The sequence below is a fragment of the Alligator mississippiensis genome, chromosome 2 (assembly GCF_030867095.1).
Source record: "Alligator mississippiensis isolate rAllMis1 chromosome 2, rAllMis1, whole genome shotgun sequence".
In the NCBI taxonomy this organism is placed as follows: Eukaryota; Metazoa; Chordata; order Crocodylia; family Alligatoridae; genus Alligator; species Alligator mississippiensis.
This window is the reverse complement of record NC_081825.1, coordinates 43,320,484-43,335,662: the sequence shown is the minus strand read 5'-3', so window position 1 is coordinate 43,335,662 and position 15,179 is coordinate 43,320,484. Positions and strand designations below refer to the sequence as shown.

Below are 15,179 nucleotides of genomic sequence, written 5' to 3'. Positions count from 1 at the left end.
AAAAATGTGGAAAATTGCTCCATTAAGTTTGTACATATAAAAAATTCTGTAATTCAGGATGTTGTTTTAGTTTTAGGCAGCAGTGTATTCCAAAGTATATGGATAGTTTAAAAATCTGGCATCCTGACCACAGGCATGTGTATTACAAATATTTCTCTCCTCTAACTCCTCCTCCTCCTCTTTTTTCCATCATTTTTGCCTATATTTCCCTGTCAAGAGTATACCCTTGGTGTAAACTACCCTCCTTGTCCCCTAAAGAAGTCCTGTATTACTGAGGGCAGTCCTTTGCTACTTTTCTCAAAGGTAGAGTAATCTATCCAGGAAGTCACTTGGAGATCTGATATTCGAGTTTGAAGAACAGTAGTTATCCATGTCCTTGGACTATCATGCTTCAAGTCATAATGGGGTTTAGACACAGCTACACTCCTCTCAGGTAGGAAGCAACCTCTAGAGAGAATGATCAGAAGTTAATGCCAACACTAGATTGTAACCACTCATTTTGCAGGTTTCATAGTAAAATCCTAAAGGTATATTAGTATTCTCATGACTTGGGATTTGTATATATGAGCCTTTCTACACAGAAATATCACCTTAATATACTTTGTAGCATTATTCAGATTTAGTGTTAGTCCCTAAAGTATATATTCTGCATAGTTTATATCCAGGCAATACAATATTTTGTTGACATTTGTCATTCCACCTTGTTTCAAAAATGCCTTTTATGTCAAGGTCCTTTGAAAGTATTTTTAATTCACCTATTTTTCCTTGCACACTTTTTGCTTTAGAATACACACATTTTTAGTTTGTATTTTGAATTAATAAAATTAATGTTTAGTTGATCAGACCTGTTGTGAGATCCAGGACCATACATTCTTATTAGAATATGCATTGTCAAAAAAAATATAAACAACCTCAGGGAATTTAATATTTTGTATCTTTTATTTTTTCTAAACTTGATGGACTATGAAGAATGGTTGGCATCTTTCACTATGAAATTAAAAGGATGAAAACAGAGATACTTATTTCTTACAATTTTATATAGATATTCATTCTGTAGGTGAATCTTTAAAATATTGGATACTCTTTTAAAAGTTAATACTGTGACAATCAAAGATTATAGAGTAACTCAATCAGACCTATAACAAGAGTTTCAGAGTATGATTCGGGCACCTGTAGATGATATTTTATTTTATTTAAAAAGCAGGATAAGCAAAATTCCCAGCTGCTAGAAAATAAGCTAGCTCTAAAGGTTCACAGAGTTATGTTAATTCAGTGAATTAGGAATAATGGCACAGTAGATGGATATAAATACCTCCCAAACCTTAATTTTAATACTTTTATACATATGTTTACATTATTTTAGCCTATTTTTTAAAATGCATCTAGTACGTAGCTTGTCTCCAATTTTGGTACCCAGCTTGAAACACTTTAGGTGCAAAAACTGAGGGGGACAGTTTTAAAAAACTCAGATATTTACGGTTGACTGTTCAAAATAACAAAAATGTTTAACACAACATAAAAGCAATTCTATATTAGAACAATATTATAGATTCATGTTTTGATTTACTAGTATATTTATATTAATAATGTTTTTATATTTGTGGGCTTTATTTTTAGTATAATATTTGTAGTTTGGTTCCTTTGTTCAAACTTATTTATATTATGGTCATATGGGTGTTATATTGTCTTTGGGAGCCAGAATCCTTAATAAATAAATTGAAAATTGCAATTTTATATTAGGATTTAGATGCTTTTGTTTCTGTGCTTTCATTTTGTTGTAACTTAAGTATTTATGAAAAAGTAACTATCATGAAATGTTTATAGTTCTTTCTAATTTATTTTATTTTACAATGCATCTATGGCATGCAGAAATGACATTATTTTTTCTTAAAAGGCAGATGTTTCCATTAATCTATTACACTAAAAGTATTTACGTTAAAAGCCAATTTAAATCTTAATCTATTAAGCAGTGACTTACTTAAAATTACTTATGGAAGACACTCAACAAATACAAACTAATCAAGCTGTCAAACGTATTAAATGTTTGACAATGGTTGCCGGATGCCTAAATTTTAATTAACTGCAAATGTTTCAAAAGCTGAACTAAATTTTTTTTAACTCAAGAACTACCCTTTTGTGATAGAGTAAAAGGTTGTTTGCTATATCTAATTGAGAAATACAATATTCAAGCTGTGTGTAGGTGATACATGAATTTTTCACCCCTGCTGACAAGCACATTGGCTTCTGTGTAATTCTTTAAATTGATTCAATCAAGCTCATGCTGTTTATTCTTTTAATTGATTGAATTAAAACATCATTTTAAACATTTAATCATTCCATTAGACAGGGTTTTGTTTGCTCATTCTGTGTCCAATCCAACACAGGGTGGCCATCAATTTCTAAGCCACACATGGATCAGAAAAGCTATATGTGTTGGTTTCTCAAATTCCCTCCTCTATGTACTTTCTAGTTGCAGGAAGTACTCATGATTTTAAATGTTCTTTGAACAAAGAATTTGCAGAAATACTCACAGAAGTTTAACAGTCATGACTGTGATATCTCTGTTGTTTGTGATGGGGAACCAATGATATTATACTCAATTTGCAGACCTGGAAATGTTTAGAAAATAAGATTATTGGCATCCAGCTAGTATTGTAAATAGATAGATACTTTGGGGGATCCCACTGCCTCTAAGTTACAATATGACTGGTATCCAGAATGAGGCTCAGGAAGGAGGATACAGTATTTTCAGCCTGTGGCACCTTTAAAATGTTGCCTAGTTGTCTGATACTCAGTTCCCTAAACCCATATCCCCCCATTAGGGACTCACTGGGTGCATCTATATGAAATGTTTGCTACAAAGCTGATTAATTAGCTGTGCAGTAAAACATTACTGTCTATGCCTGAGGCCCTGTTAGTCTGCAGTATGCTAATAAATGCTGCTGCAGAGTAGTCTGGCTAAATGCAAGTACTACCCCTCTGTGGTGTTGTTCTGTGTGCTGCAGTGCATGCATAGACTGTGATGGGGCTGACTGGGGCATAAGGGTGCTTCAGCATGGGGCTATCCAGCAGGCAGCCCCCACACTAAAGCACCTTTGTGCCCCAGCCAGCCCCTCTGCAGCACGTGGAGCCCTGTTGGAGCAATTCGGGCTTACAGAAGACCTGGGCATCAGCCTGTCAGCTCAGGGCTGCTCCAGCTGGATTCCAAATGCTGCGGAGTGGTTGGCTGAGGCATGAGCCCCCACACAGATGCACCCTTGTGCCTCAGCCAGCCCCCCCCGCTTCCCCCCCCCGCCCCCTGCAGCACATAGACCACCCTTCACGTCCCCTGCCAACCCAGGCTTCTTTAACCACGCTCTATGTGCACAGCACAAATGAACTCCAGAGCAATATGCTCCAGAGTTTTTTGCTTCTGGGCGCATGTTTAACTGCGCACTGGGGAGCAAAACAAGCCGGAACATTAATCGTATGTGTAGACATGCCCACTCAGTATTTTCCATCCTTGACTGAAGTTAAAGATTTTTCTTGGAAGATACTGATATGAAATGCCTGTCTCATCTATCTTCTTTCCAATCCACTCCATGGGAGCTCAGTTTTGTTAAGAACCCTTAGTGAGGAACCTAATCAAAAACTTTTTGAAAATCCAAATACATTATATCAAGCAGATCCGCACATGCAGTTGCTTGCTCACTCTCAAAGAATTACAGCAGATTGTTGAGACAGGATTTCCTTTACAGAAACCATGCTGATTCTTCTCCAGCTTATCACATTTATCCATGTGACTGCTGAGTTTATTCTTTATTATAGATTCTATTAAGTCACCAGGGACTGAGGTGAGAGTCACTGGACATGTCTACACATGTGGCAAACTGCACAGCTGTTACTTTGCAGTCTCATCACAGCATGGTTATTTTTAGCTGCTACTGTGCAGTAGCATTGCTGTCTTGGTTCATGCCTGGCAACACTACCTCACTACAGCAATGAGCTATGGCAGATTAGCTGACATTGTGTCTTGTGTAGACCTGCCCACTGGTGTGTAATTCCAAGGATTGCCTCTGAAGCCCTTTTTAAAGATGTGTGTTAGGTTGGCAACCCACCAGTCTTTTGGCACAGAGGTCATTTGGAAAGATAGGTTACATACTATTACCAACAGTTCTTCAATTTGACATTTTAGTTTCATAGATTTCATAGAAATCTAGGGCTAGAAGGGACCTTGTGAGATCGTTGGGTCCAGCCCCCTGGCCAAGTGGCAGGAAGTCAGCTGGGGTCAGATCACCCCAGCAGTATAAGCAACCAAGTGCTTCTTATAGGTATCCAGAGTAGGTGTTTGCACCACTTCTGGGGGGACTCTATTCCAGACTCTGGAGACTTGGACGGTAAATAAGTTTTTCCTTATGTCCAGTCTAATACTGTCTCCCAGCAGTTTGTGACTGTTAGATCTTGAATTCCCTTGGGGTGCCCTGGTGAACAGACATTTTCCTAGTTCTGGGAACACACCCCTTATATAGGGTGCCACACCCCTTATAGGGCTGCCACCAAGTCACCCCTGAGCCTTTTTTTCTCCAGGTTGAAGAGTCCCATGCCCCTCAGCCTCTCCTCACAAGGCCTGTTCTCTTGCCCTCTAATAATGTGCATGGCTGTCCTCTGGACTCTCAAGATTTTCCACATCCTTTCTAAAGTGTGGAGCCCAGACTTGAATGCAGTCCTCCAGCTGTGGCCTCACCAAGGCTGAGTAAAGTGGGAAGATGACTTCTTGCATCTCGCTTGAGATGCATTGGGAGATGCAGGGCAGAGTTTTATTTGCTTTGCCAGCTGCAGCATTGCATTGGTGGCTCATTCATCCTCTAGTCAATTATCACGCCCAAGTCTCTTTTGGTCATGGTGCTAGTGAGCGCAGCACTGTTGAGCCTCTATAAGTATGATGTGAGTTTTTTCTCCCAAGCACCTGGCATTTCTCTGTGTTGAATTTCATTAGGTTTGGATCTGTCCATCTTGTGAGCCTGTCCAGGTTGGTCTGAATGGACAGCCTATTCTCTAGTGTGACCGCATTCCCCCATAATTTGCTGTCATCTGTGAACTTAGCCAGCCCACTTCTGACACCCAAATCCTGATAATTTATGAATATGTTAGAGTACTGGTCTGAGTAGGAGCCCTGGGGGATGCCACTGGTCACCATGTGCCATGTTGATTCGGTTCTGTCAAATATCACTCTCTGGGTCCGACCATGGAGCCAGTTCCCCAGCCATCAAACCATAAGGTTGTTGAGGCTGCAGTTTCCCAATTTTACCATGAGGACATCATGGGAGACCAAGTCAAAGGCTTTTTTGAAATCTAAATATATGACATCAACCTCTTCTCCTTTGTCCAGATGATACATCACTTGGTCACAGAAGGAAATGAGGTTTCCTAACTGCAATGAAGTCATGTTGGCTCTCTCTCAGAATGTTGCCATCTGTTAGCCTGTTGATGGTTTCTTTGATGATTTTTTCCAAGATTTTTCCAGGGATTGAGGTCAAACCGATTGGCATGTAGTTCCTTGGATTTTCCTTCCTTCCTTTCTTGAAGATAGGCATCACATTGGCCCTCTTCCAATCTTCTGGAACCTCTCCCAAGTGCCACAAGTTCTCAGATATCCTCACCATTGGTCATGCTATGATTTCAGCCAACTCTTTTAGCACTCTTGGGTGCATTTTATCTGGGTCACCTGACTTGTGGATGTCCAGCCTCTCAAGCTGTTCCCTCACAAGATCTTTACCAATTATAAGTGTATGATCACCCTTACCCTGATAGTCCTGCATCTTGTCAGGCAGGGTAATGCCCTTGGGCTGGTGGAAAACTGAAGCAAAGTAATAGTTAAGGAGATTAGCATTTTTCTAGGTGTCAGTTGTCAACTGCCCCATTTGGTTCAGCAAGGGTCCGATGTTGCCCTTGGTTTTTTTCCAACTTCCCACATATTTGAAGAAGGACTTTACCTCTTGTCAGCCTGTAGACTTCATGAGTCAAATAGAGCTCATCAATGCAAGTGAGGAAGCTCTGCAGCTGATCAGATTTGGTTGAATGCTCTTCCCCATGAGATGTCAGGGTGGTTGAAGTCACCCGTGACGACCATGTTTCCTTACAGAATTCGTGGTCAAGCTCTGCCTCCTGCTTAGGAGGTCTATAATAGACTCCTGCAGTTATATCCCTTTCACCACATTCTTCCTGTATTCTAATCCAGTGTCTCAAGTCAACATCCTTGGGTGCCAATCTCTGCTTTAGGGAAATCTACTGCAACATGATCCCTCCTGTACAAGGAATAGCCATCAATACCTGTTGTCCAGTCATAGGTGGAGTCCCACCAGGTCTCTCTTATCCCTATGAGACTGTATTCATTTTTACTTAGCAGACGGGCTTTTCCTCCTGTTTGTTCCCTATGCTCCTGGCATTTGTGTACAGGCAGCTAAGCCTAGCATCAAAAGCCCTGGGCTTCCCTGTTCTCTTAGAAGAGTCCCATCCTAGGGATGGGGTAGGAGTGAGTTCCCTTGTGTTACCTGACCTGCTGATTCTGTGGTTGCACTAGTGATTGTCTGCTCATCCCCCAGCAATCTTAGTTTAAAGCTCTGTCAAACAGGTCAGCCATTCTGGTTGAGAAGAGCTGCTTTCCCCTTGGAATGAGGTAGAGGCCATCCCTTTCCAACAAACAATTGCCTCTCTCTCTGAATTGCAGGCTGTGATTGAACAAGCCGAAGCCTTTGCAATGGCACCAATGCTGCAGTCTTCTTTTGACTTCTTCAATACATCTCTCTCTCTTGTGCCCATGACCCGTAACCAGAAGGATCAAGGGGAAAACTACCTGCACCTCCAACCCTCTGAGCCCATCCCCCAGAGCCCTGTAGTCACTCATGACCCGGACAGGTTTACTCTGAGCCATGTCATTTGTGTCCATATGGATGAGAAGCATGAGATAGTGGTCAGAGGGCTGGATGAGTTACTTCAGAACTCTTGGGTAACTACCGTTTGGTCCCAGTGGTCCATTAGCATTTGATTTTTTTTTTAATTTGTTCTAAAACTGCCTCTATCATAGCTCAGTTTGATCCAACTCTTCAGATGTATCTTTCAGGAAGACTTGATCTGGTGTGTAAATTTCCTCAATATCTACTGTAGTAAAACAATGCAAAGAAATAATTTACTCTCTCTGCTATGGCTCTATTGTTTCTGAATGCATCTTTTACATCTTAGTCATTTAAAAGCCCTGGCTGATTCCTGCTTTTCATGTATTTTAAAAAAAAGTTTTTATCATTAACTTTAGGGTCTATTGCAAGATTGTCCTCAAATTCCTTTTTGGTCTGCCATATTTCATTTTTCATTTGACCTGCCAGAATTTGTATGCTTTCCCGTTTTCCTTATTTGGACACAGGTTCTATTTCTTAAATAATATCTTTTTGCCTCAGATAGGGTCCTTAAATCTGATATTAAATCTTGCATGGTTTTTACTGGATCACCTGGTAGACTCTCTGATTTTTGGTATGCACTTTTCCCGGGACTCTTATATGGCATTTTTAAACAGCCTTCAGACTGCCTGGAGGCCTTTTATGTTTCTGACTCTTTTTTTTTTTAACTTTATAATTTCTTTTATAATTGCTTCCTTTTGGTTTGTTTTCTGTTCCTGAAGTCCTATATTAGTGTGATGGATTTTGTTTTACTTATTCTTTCCTACTAAGGTGTTGAATTTAATTATGTAATGATAATTGTGATGAGAGAGTGGCTTATGAACCTCTTGAACCAGGTCCTCTGTACTGCTCAAGATTATGCTTAGAAGTGCTTTTCGTCTTATGGGTTCCAAGATGGGCTGTTCTAGATAATAATTTATTGCAAACAAATCTCCATCTCTCATCCCAATGAGGCATTTCCTTCCATGTGAGAATAGTTTGATTATCTCATTATTATTATCTTTCTTTCAAAGATTTAGTCTATCAGTTCTTCCAGACAGCTGCGTTTTTAGGCACTCTTTTTATTGGTCAGAGAAAACTTCTGTGTCTATGGCCATTTTTATGTGTGCTGTGGAATGCAGGGCCAGGCACTCTTGGAGCTGCTGTACTTAAAGCACCCCCCTACCACCTCTGAAGCACGTATAAAGATGTCCTGAGTGTCCTTACACAAGTTCCAGTGGACTTTTGATGAGGCCTAGTTAACAATACAGACAATGAAGTACAAGACAGAACAATATTCAGTTAATTCCTTCTTAGTTGTATTTATTCCTGCACTGCTGATGTGAATAAAGTGTATTATTATTGCTTTCTTTTCTTTGTTTTGTTTTGTTTTGGGGTTTTTTTGGTCAGGAAGTTGAATACTAAGTATCATGTTAAATAGATGCGTATAACAGAACACATAGATCTAGGGCTTGCTTCACTACTCTGTTATACCAGGTAATCATCTTGGTGCAGAAGTACTTCAACAGAATGGTGAGTGAAATCTCTGTTGTGTATGATTTTTTTAAATAGTTATTAATATAATACTAATATAATATACTATTAATATAATAGTATAAGTGCAATATAACTGCACTTTAAGGTCTGACAAGCTTCAATAATTAGGGATAGAAATGGATGGTTCTTAACATTGGAAATTAAGTGATGTTATGTTACCATTTTATTTACCAAATCCATGAAACAATTTCCAGCCATACCACCTAGTAAATACATGGTGGGAATAAATGTTTGAAAACTGCTCTATAAAATGCATGTAGTATGATAGTCTAAGGTGATTTTTAAATTAACTGGGAATGATTTTGGTGTTACTATTTGTAATACTCCCCCATAGTATTATGTACCTTCTCAATACAGACGGAATCAATATAAATATTGAAATGCTCTTAAGTGAGTGTTGAAAAACTCTCCACAGAACTTATTTTGCAATACTTTTATATATCCTCAATTTGTACTATGACTTTAAATAAATATATGCACTTTATTTTAAAAAGCTGATAATACATTACTTTTGCAAAGCTTAAGGTCAGATGGAAAAAGCTCTATGAACCATACATACTTAAAAAAAAGAACCCAGTTGCTATGACTACTTGAAGCAGCTCTTAAGGTGATGTCCTTTTATTTAAATTATTTTTAGAACTTTAGTTACCCTAACAACAGGATACACTTAGAAGTATATCACCAAATCTTTTTAATGAGTTTGTTCTTGTTTGGAAAGAATATCCTTGCCCTCCTCCTCTCCCCCCTCCCCCGTTCCCCCAAATCTGCTGAAGAATCTTCCAGTCTGTGGAACAACAGAAAAAGGGTATATAAAATGGTGCTTCAAACATATTTTTCTATATTTTTTCCTATCAGCAATTTCAGTCCACACAGCAGCAGGTATTCTAGGTTAGTACATTTTGCTAGCCTTTTAACGTAGGCAAAACAGATATACCAGATGGAAAGGGTGACAAATGTTTTTGATAGCATACCACAGTGTTATGTTACTATATTTAGAGACAACGGGGGAAAAATCTTCTCTTAGCTGTATTTAATATATTTGCTATGCCACTGGTATCTTTTAATTAGTCATACAGAGACAAATACATTCCACATTCTGGATCCTGTAAGAAAACATTGTTATAATTTGCTACTAATTTAATATCTTCTCTTATATATTATCAATTATTCCAATATGGACAATTATCTTCAGGAAAGTAGGACCTCGAACTCATAAAAATAATGAAGAGACTCCCTTTGATTTCAATGGGTTTGGTATTCATCCCTATGTAGTTGCATATACGTCAGAGACATTTTAGCATCTATACATATACATACACACACACACACACACACACACACACGTATGTATGTATGTATATGTATTGATGCTAAAATGTCTCATATATATGGTAAATAATGTTACAGTATTTTTTTAATTTTGAATGTATGCAGAGATTATTAATTTCCCACTTTTTTCCCCACTTATTTAGTCTGTGTGCAATCTTAAATGGATGCACTAACAATAGTAACATTATTCAATATATTTAGTTCTTGAAGGTCTGTAGATTTTACTTCCTGAATTGGAAACTTCTCAAATGAGCTCACTAAGATCTGTTCATCACTTAGATGTAAGACCTACCAAGATCTAACTAGGGAGGCTGATTGTTCATTTTTCTCTTTTTCTCTGTCCCACCCAGTTATTTAAATATGTGTTTAATTTTGAGAAAGAGTAGATCCACTGATGTTAGTATTTAAATACCTTGCTATATAAGGGTCAGTCAGAACAAACAGTGAACAAATCCTAACTAAGATTGACAGATTTCAGTGTCTATGTTATCTGCTGGGTAGAAGAGACTGAATGAAGATGAAATAATGGAAAATATGCTTGAATATCCATGATTTCTGGCACAGAAGAAAACAGGGTGGTTGACTGGCATTGCAGACTCCAGAATGAGAGAACAGGTGCAGAAGAATGAGGAATAGGCATAATCCTATTGTTCCTTCTACACACTAGACATATCTACACATGCAAATTCTGATGGATGGGTTTATTCTGGAGTAATCTACCTGAAGTAATTGTCCCATTTTGGGCAGTTCCCAGCTATCTCTGGGCAGTGTGTGCAGACTTCCTCACAAAGCCAGAGCTGGGAACTGTCCCAGTGTGCACGTGCAGCCCGGAGCTTGTTGGGAATTGCCCAGTAAATGGGATAGTTTCCAGCCAGCTCCTATTGTCTGTCCAATAGGAAGGTCGTATAGGACTGCTGAAAGATTTCCAAGTTGGGCTGTAGTGAAACTCAAGAGGGATAGGTCTCTGGAGATGGGGAGCACCTGCAGAGAGCAAACTCCCATATGCTTTTGCCAAAGGATCACAAAGTGACATAAGAGAGAAGGAGATATTTTAGGTATGTAGGGCCCAGACCATTTAGGCCCTTATGGATCAAAATGATCATCTTGGGCATGTCAACACATGTGGGCACATGCAGTTTGTGGTGCTGCAGACCCATCTGGGACTCTGCTGCTATGTCCTCCCAATTTCTGTGTTCCTGGTGACTCACCCCCATTACAAAATGGTCCACTAAGTTCTGTACCAGCTGCAGCTTCTGGATGGTTTTCAAGTGCAGCCCTATGTATAGCACATTTTATAAGTCTAGCCAGGAGGTTACAATGGTGTGGATGATGGTGACCATATCAGAGTCTGAAAGAAAGCGTCACATCCTTATTGCCAGATGTAGTTGATGAAAGGTGCTTCTAACCATAGCTGCTACCTGAAGATCCAGGAGCACCCCAAGTCTGTGAACTTGAGTGACAATGGGTGGCTGAATCCCATCAAAGATAAGCATCTCAGCCACCCCCGAGTCAAGTCGTCTGCCCACCACTATCACCTTTGTCTTGTCTGGATACAGTTTTAGTTGGTTCACCTACATCCAGTGCCCAAGTGCAGCCAGGCATTGGAAAAAGACTGCAATTGCAGGGCCAGGTTCAGAAGAAAAGGGGAGGTAGAGCAGGCTGTCATCAGCATACTGATGGCACCTTACTCCAAATTTCTGAAGAGTCTTGTCCTGAGGTTTCATATGCATATTGAGCAGGAGTATGACAAGATGGAGCCCTGGAGGACCCCAGAAGAAAAGTCCTGAGGGGGTGATGAGCATTTACCCATCACCACTCTCTGGACTCCCTGCTATAGTCATCAGAAGGAAGAAAACGTATTATATTGTTACTCACAGAGCTTAATATTTGTAGTTCACATTTTCACCAGTGGGAGGATGCTTCAGTCAAAAGAATGGTGCTTTGGCTGAGAGAGGGGGTCCCCGGGTTTTGGCTCCTACCCACAACCAGCCTTCCCTGTACCACACATGTAATGATAGTAATATGAACTGGATAAACAGGAGTGATAAACTTTGTGTCCCACTGGAATCAGGACTAGGAGCTATGGCAATGTCTACCTCATGAGCCACTTTTTCTTTACCTTGCTCTGTTTCTTTTGGCTTCACATTATCTTCCTCTCCTGGCTGCCCAGAGAGCCACCTTCAAGAGGAGGGACAAAGAATATTTTGGGTGATTCCTAGCCTGTGGCTTGTTGATAATCAGACTTCACAATAAAGTGTAAGATGTGGGTTCAAACCCCTTGGAGGGAGGCTAGAATCTGAGTGTCCTGCTCCCTGTGTAAAGTGCCTTTTTACTGGTTTATTAGGCCTAAGTTTATTGGACTCTCCTAATTCTCCATTTTATTTCCAGCAAGTATGAACCTAGGTGATTCTGCAAGTGTTGTTACAACCCAAAAGTCATATAAAAGATAAACATCTCTTATACATACATCACACATATATATGTATATATATATATAATGATATGTTGGTGTATAGAGGTGAGACAGGATTTGCCTTTTAGTTTATAAACTATACTGGACCACTATGGCAATGACAGCAATAAGAATGTAAAGGAAGGACACAAAATTATCAGAAGCTGTGTATATATCACTAAGATTCTAGGGGGAAGAATAGCAACAACAAAAATCCTGCATGGTAGCATACAGAATCACTATGCAATAATATTTGAGAAAAAATGCTTATGTAATCAAAGACTTGAAATGCATGAACTGTGTTAAGGTTTCATGGACAATGCTATCTTTGATATTTCTTGACTTTTCTGTGCTTACGCAATAAACATTATGTTCCCAACATAGTTTTTTTGTATAGATTAATAAATGATGGAAGGTCAGTAAATGTTTAAACAAAACCAATAGCTTATCATTTCACATCATAATTTCCAGTAATCTAATACCTTGTTAAATGATTTGGGGGCATGCTTTTCACATAGTCCGATAAAGTCCATTGTTGTTATAGAAATAAAATCAGTTTATTTGTAAGTTAAATTACTGCTATAGCTACATCAGAGAGATGTTAATAGTTTTATGATACATCACAATAACATTTCCAGTAGAATACAGCAAATAGGTTTAAGGGGACCAGACATTATCATGGCATATGTTCTATTCTGTAAATATTCTGTGTGTATCTGAAAACTGGGTCATATTTGCTAATTTCTCTACAGCAATGAACTGTAGTATCATGTAGTGACATATGCAAGTAAATAATTGTCAGTGAGCACATCTACATGAGATGTTTACTGCAGAGTTGCCTAATTAGCTCCACAGTAAAGTCTCAGCATCTACACATGTAGCCGTATCAGGCTGCAGGAAACTAATAAACACCGCCACAGGTTAGTAGCTGTAAATGCAAGTACTATCCTGTGGCAGCATTATTTATTGCACTGCAATGCTTGTGTAGACACTGATGGGGCCAGCTGGGGCATGAGGGTGTGTCAGTGTGGGGGCTGCCTACCAGCTAGCCCCACACTGGAGCCCCAGCCAGCCCCTCTGCAACAGTCTGAGCTGGGTCGGAGCAGCTCCTGGCTGGCAGGCTGACCCCCCAGCTCTCTACAGCTGGGGCTTCTTTGACCCAGCTCAATGTGCTATGGTCCTGAGCACACATAAAGATGCTGTGCCTAGAGGCAATACACTCCAGCACAAACTATACCAGAGTTTCTTCAGGCACCTTAATATCATGTGCAGATGTGCTCTGTGTGTTGCAACCTATAGCAGGTTATTTACAGAACTACTGAATGAGAGAGGCTATGGTAAAAAAAAAAAAAAGGACCCTGAAAAGTCATCTTATGAGGCTGTGATAAGGTACTTTGAAGTTTCACCATCTGTTTGCTGAAAATTAAATAACCAGAAAACCAATTTACCACTTGATCACAACACCCTAGATTCTTAATTTCTCAAGCAATTAACCAAATCAAAAGCTTTGACAGGTCAGTGAACACAATATCAGTCGAATATACCTGAACCTCATAACATAGCTTAGCACATAATATTTGTCAGATTTAATATTAAAGTACTGAAGACTAAATAAGCCATAAAGCTGATTACTTGGTCATTTTATTTCAACTAGTGGACAAGTGAATGGGGTAGATTGTCTATAAGGAGACAGCCTAGACAGAAGTCAGTAAAAATGAAGTAAGTATTTACTAATACAGTAAAACCAAGACCATTTGTAGCTAGATCATTCACTACTATTATCCTGACGGTATAAAGAAAGAGAAAATAAATGAAATAGTAAAAAAATTAACATAATGTCCATAGGGAGAAACAAAAAGGAAACATGGATAGAGATATAGCAATTTACAAAAAAGGTCATTGAGAGGCGACAGTAAGCATAGATACACAGGACATTTCTGTCACTGCCATGCACTGCAGTGAAGGGTACGAGACCTTTGAAGGCTGTCAGCCGGGTACTTATGATGCTTGGAGTGGAATTAGGCACAGACGCTTATCGGTTGCAAAGCAAGATTATTTACTCACGCCGTTAAGGTGGTGAAAGACGGAGGTCAGAGATATTTGATTAGTTACAGCTTAAGGTTCGAAGGTCGGTCTGCATGAAAGTCTTTCGTCGGGCAGATAAACGGAGAAAAAATCGGGCTGGCAGGTCGGTGATTTATATCTTAAGATTGGTTCGAGACGCGAGGGGGGCACTGGCAAGTGATCAAGTTGTCAGTTACTCTGATACGTGTGATCAGAGGTCTCCAAGGTTCGTACGGAGGTCCCCCCTTCTTCACGGAAGTGAAGATGGGTTTTATTTGTATATTAGCCAATTGTTTTTCGCCACGTCATAAATTTAACTAGAATCGCCAATTGTATAGTGGTCTTCGCTAGGGTGTTATCTTAGGAACACTCCCGGACACTCCCCTGTCATTCCGACCACTTACAATGATTTATATAAAGCAAAGAAGGCAAAAGTTTTTATCTCTGTTAGTGGCGCAGTAATAAATTTCTTTTTGACATGCGCAGAAAAAAAAAACCTGTTATTTTCATCTTGTTAGTTAACCCTTAGTTACCTTGTATAGACTAAAACTGTTTTGATTAATATATTTCTTGCTTGTGGCATGGGCAGTACTTAATTTGGTTGTGACAATTTCAACATCATGATCAAAAGCCACTGGATGGCAAAATAATTGTTGGCCTTAAAGGAAAGTTTAGTGTTAACAAAGATGAATGCTTTACTTTTGAAAATGAAAGGTGACAGGCAGTGTGAAAAGGGAGCAGGGAGTCAGAAGCAGAGAAAAGTTTTCTGTGGCATATAGACAGACACAGACAGTCAAGGTCTCCTCTTTCACAGGTTGTTGCCTTAACCAGTGAACTATAGCATCATGCTTATTCAGATGCTGAATTTC

General features: G+C 39.4%; 1 long non-coding RNA gene across 1 annotated transcript in view; it reads right to left on the bottom strand.

Annotated features, from left to right (window-relative positions):
• LOC109281398 (uncharacterized) overlaps nt 1–14,621 on the bottom strand; it is a 140,056-nt gene extending 125,435 nt beyond the window's left edge. The window contains exon 1 of the long non-coding RNA XR_009459749.1: nt 14,311–14,621. This is a non-coding gene — a long non-coding RNA (uncharacterized LOC109281398). The remainder of the gene's footprint in view (nt 1–14,310) is intronic.
• Between the last annotated feature and the right edge of the window lie 558 nt (nt 14,622–15,179).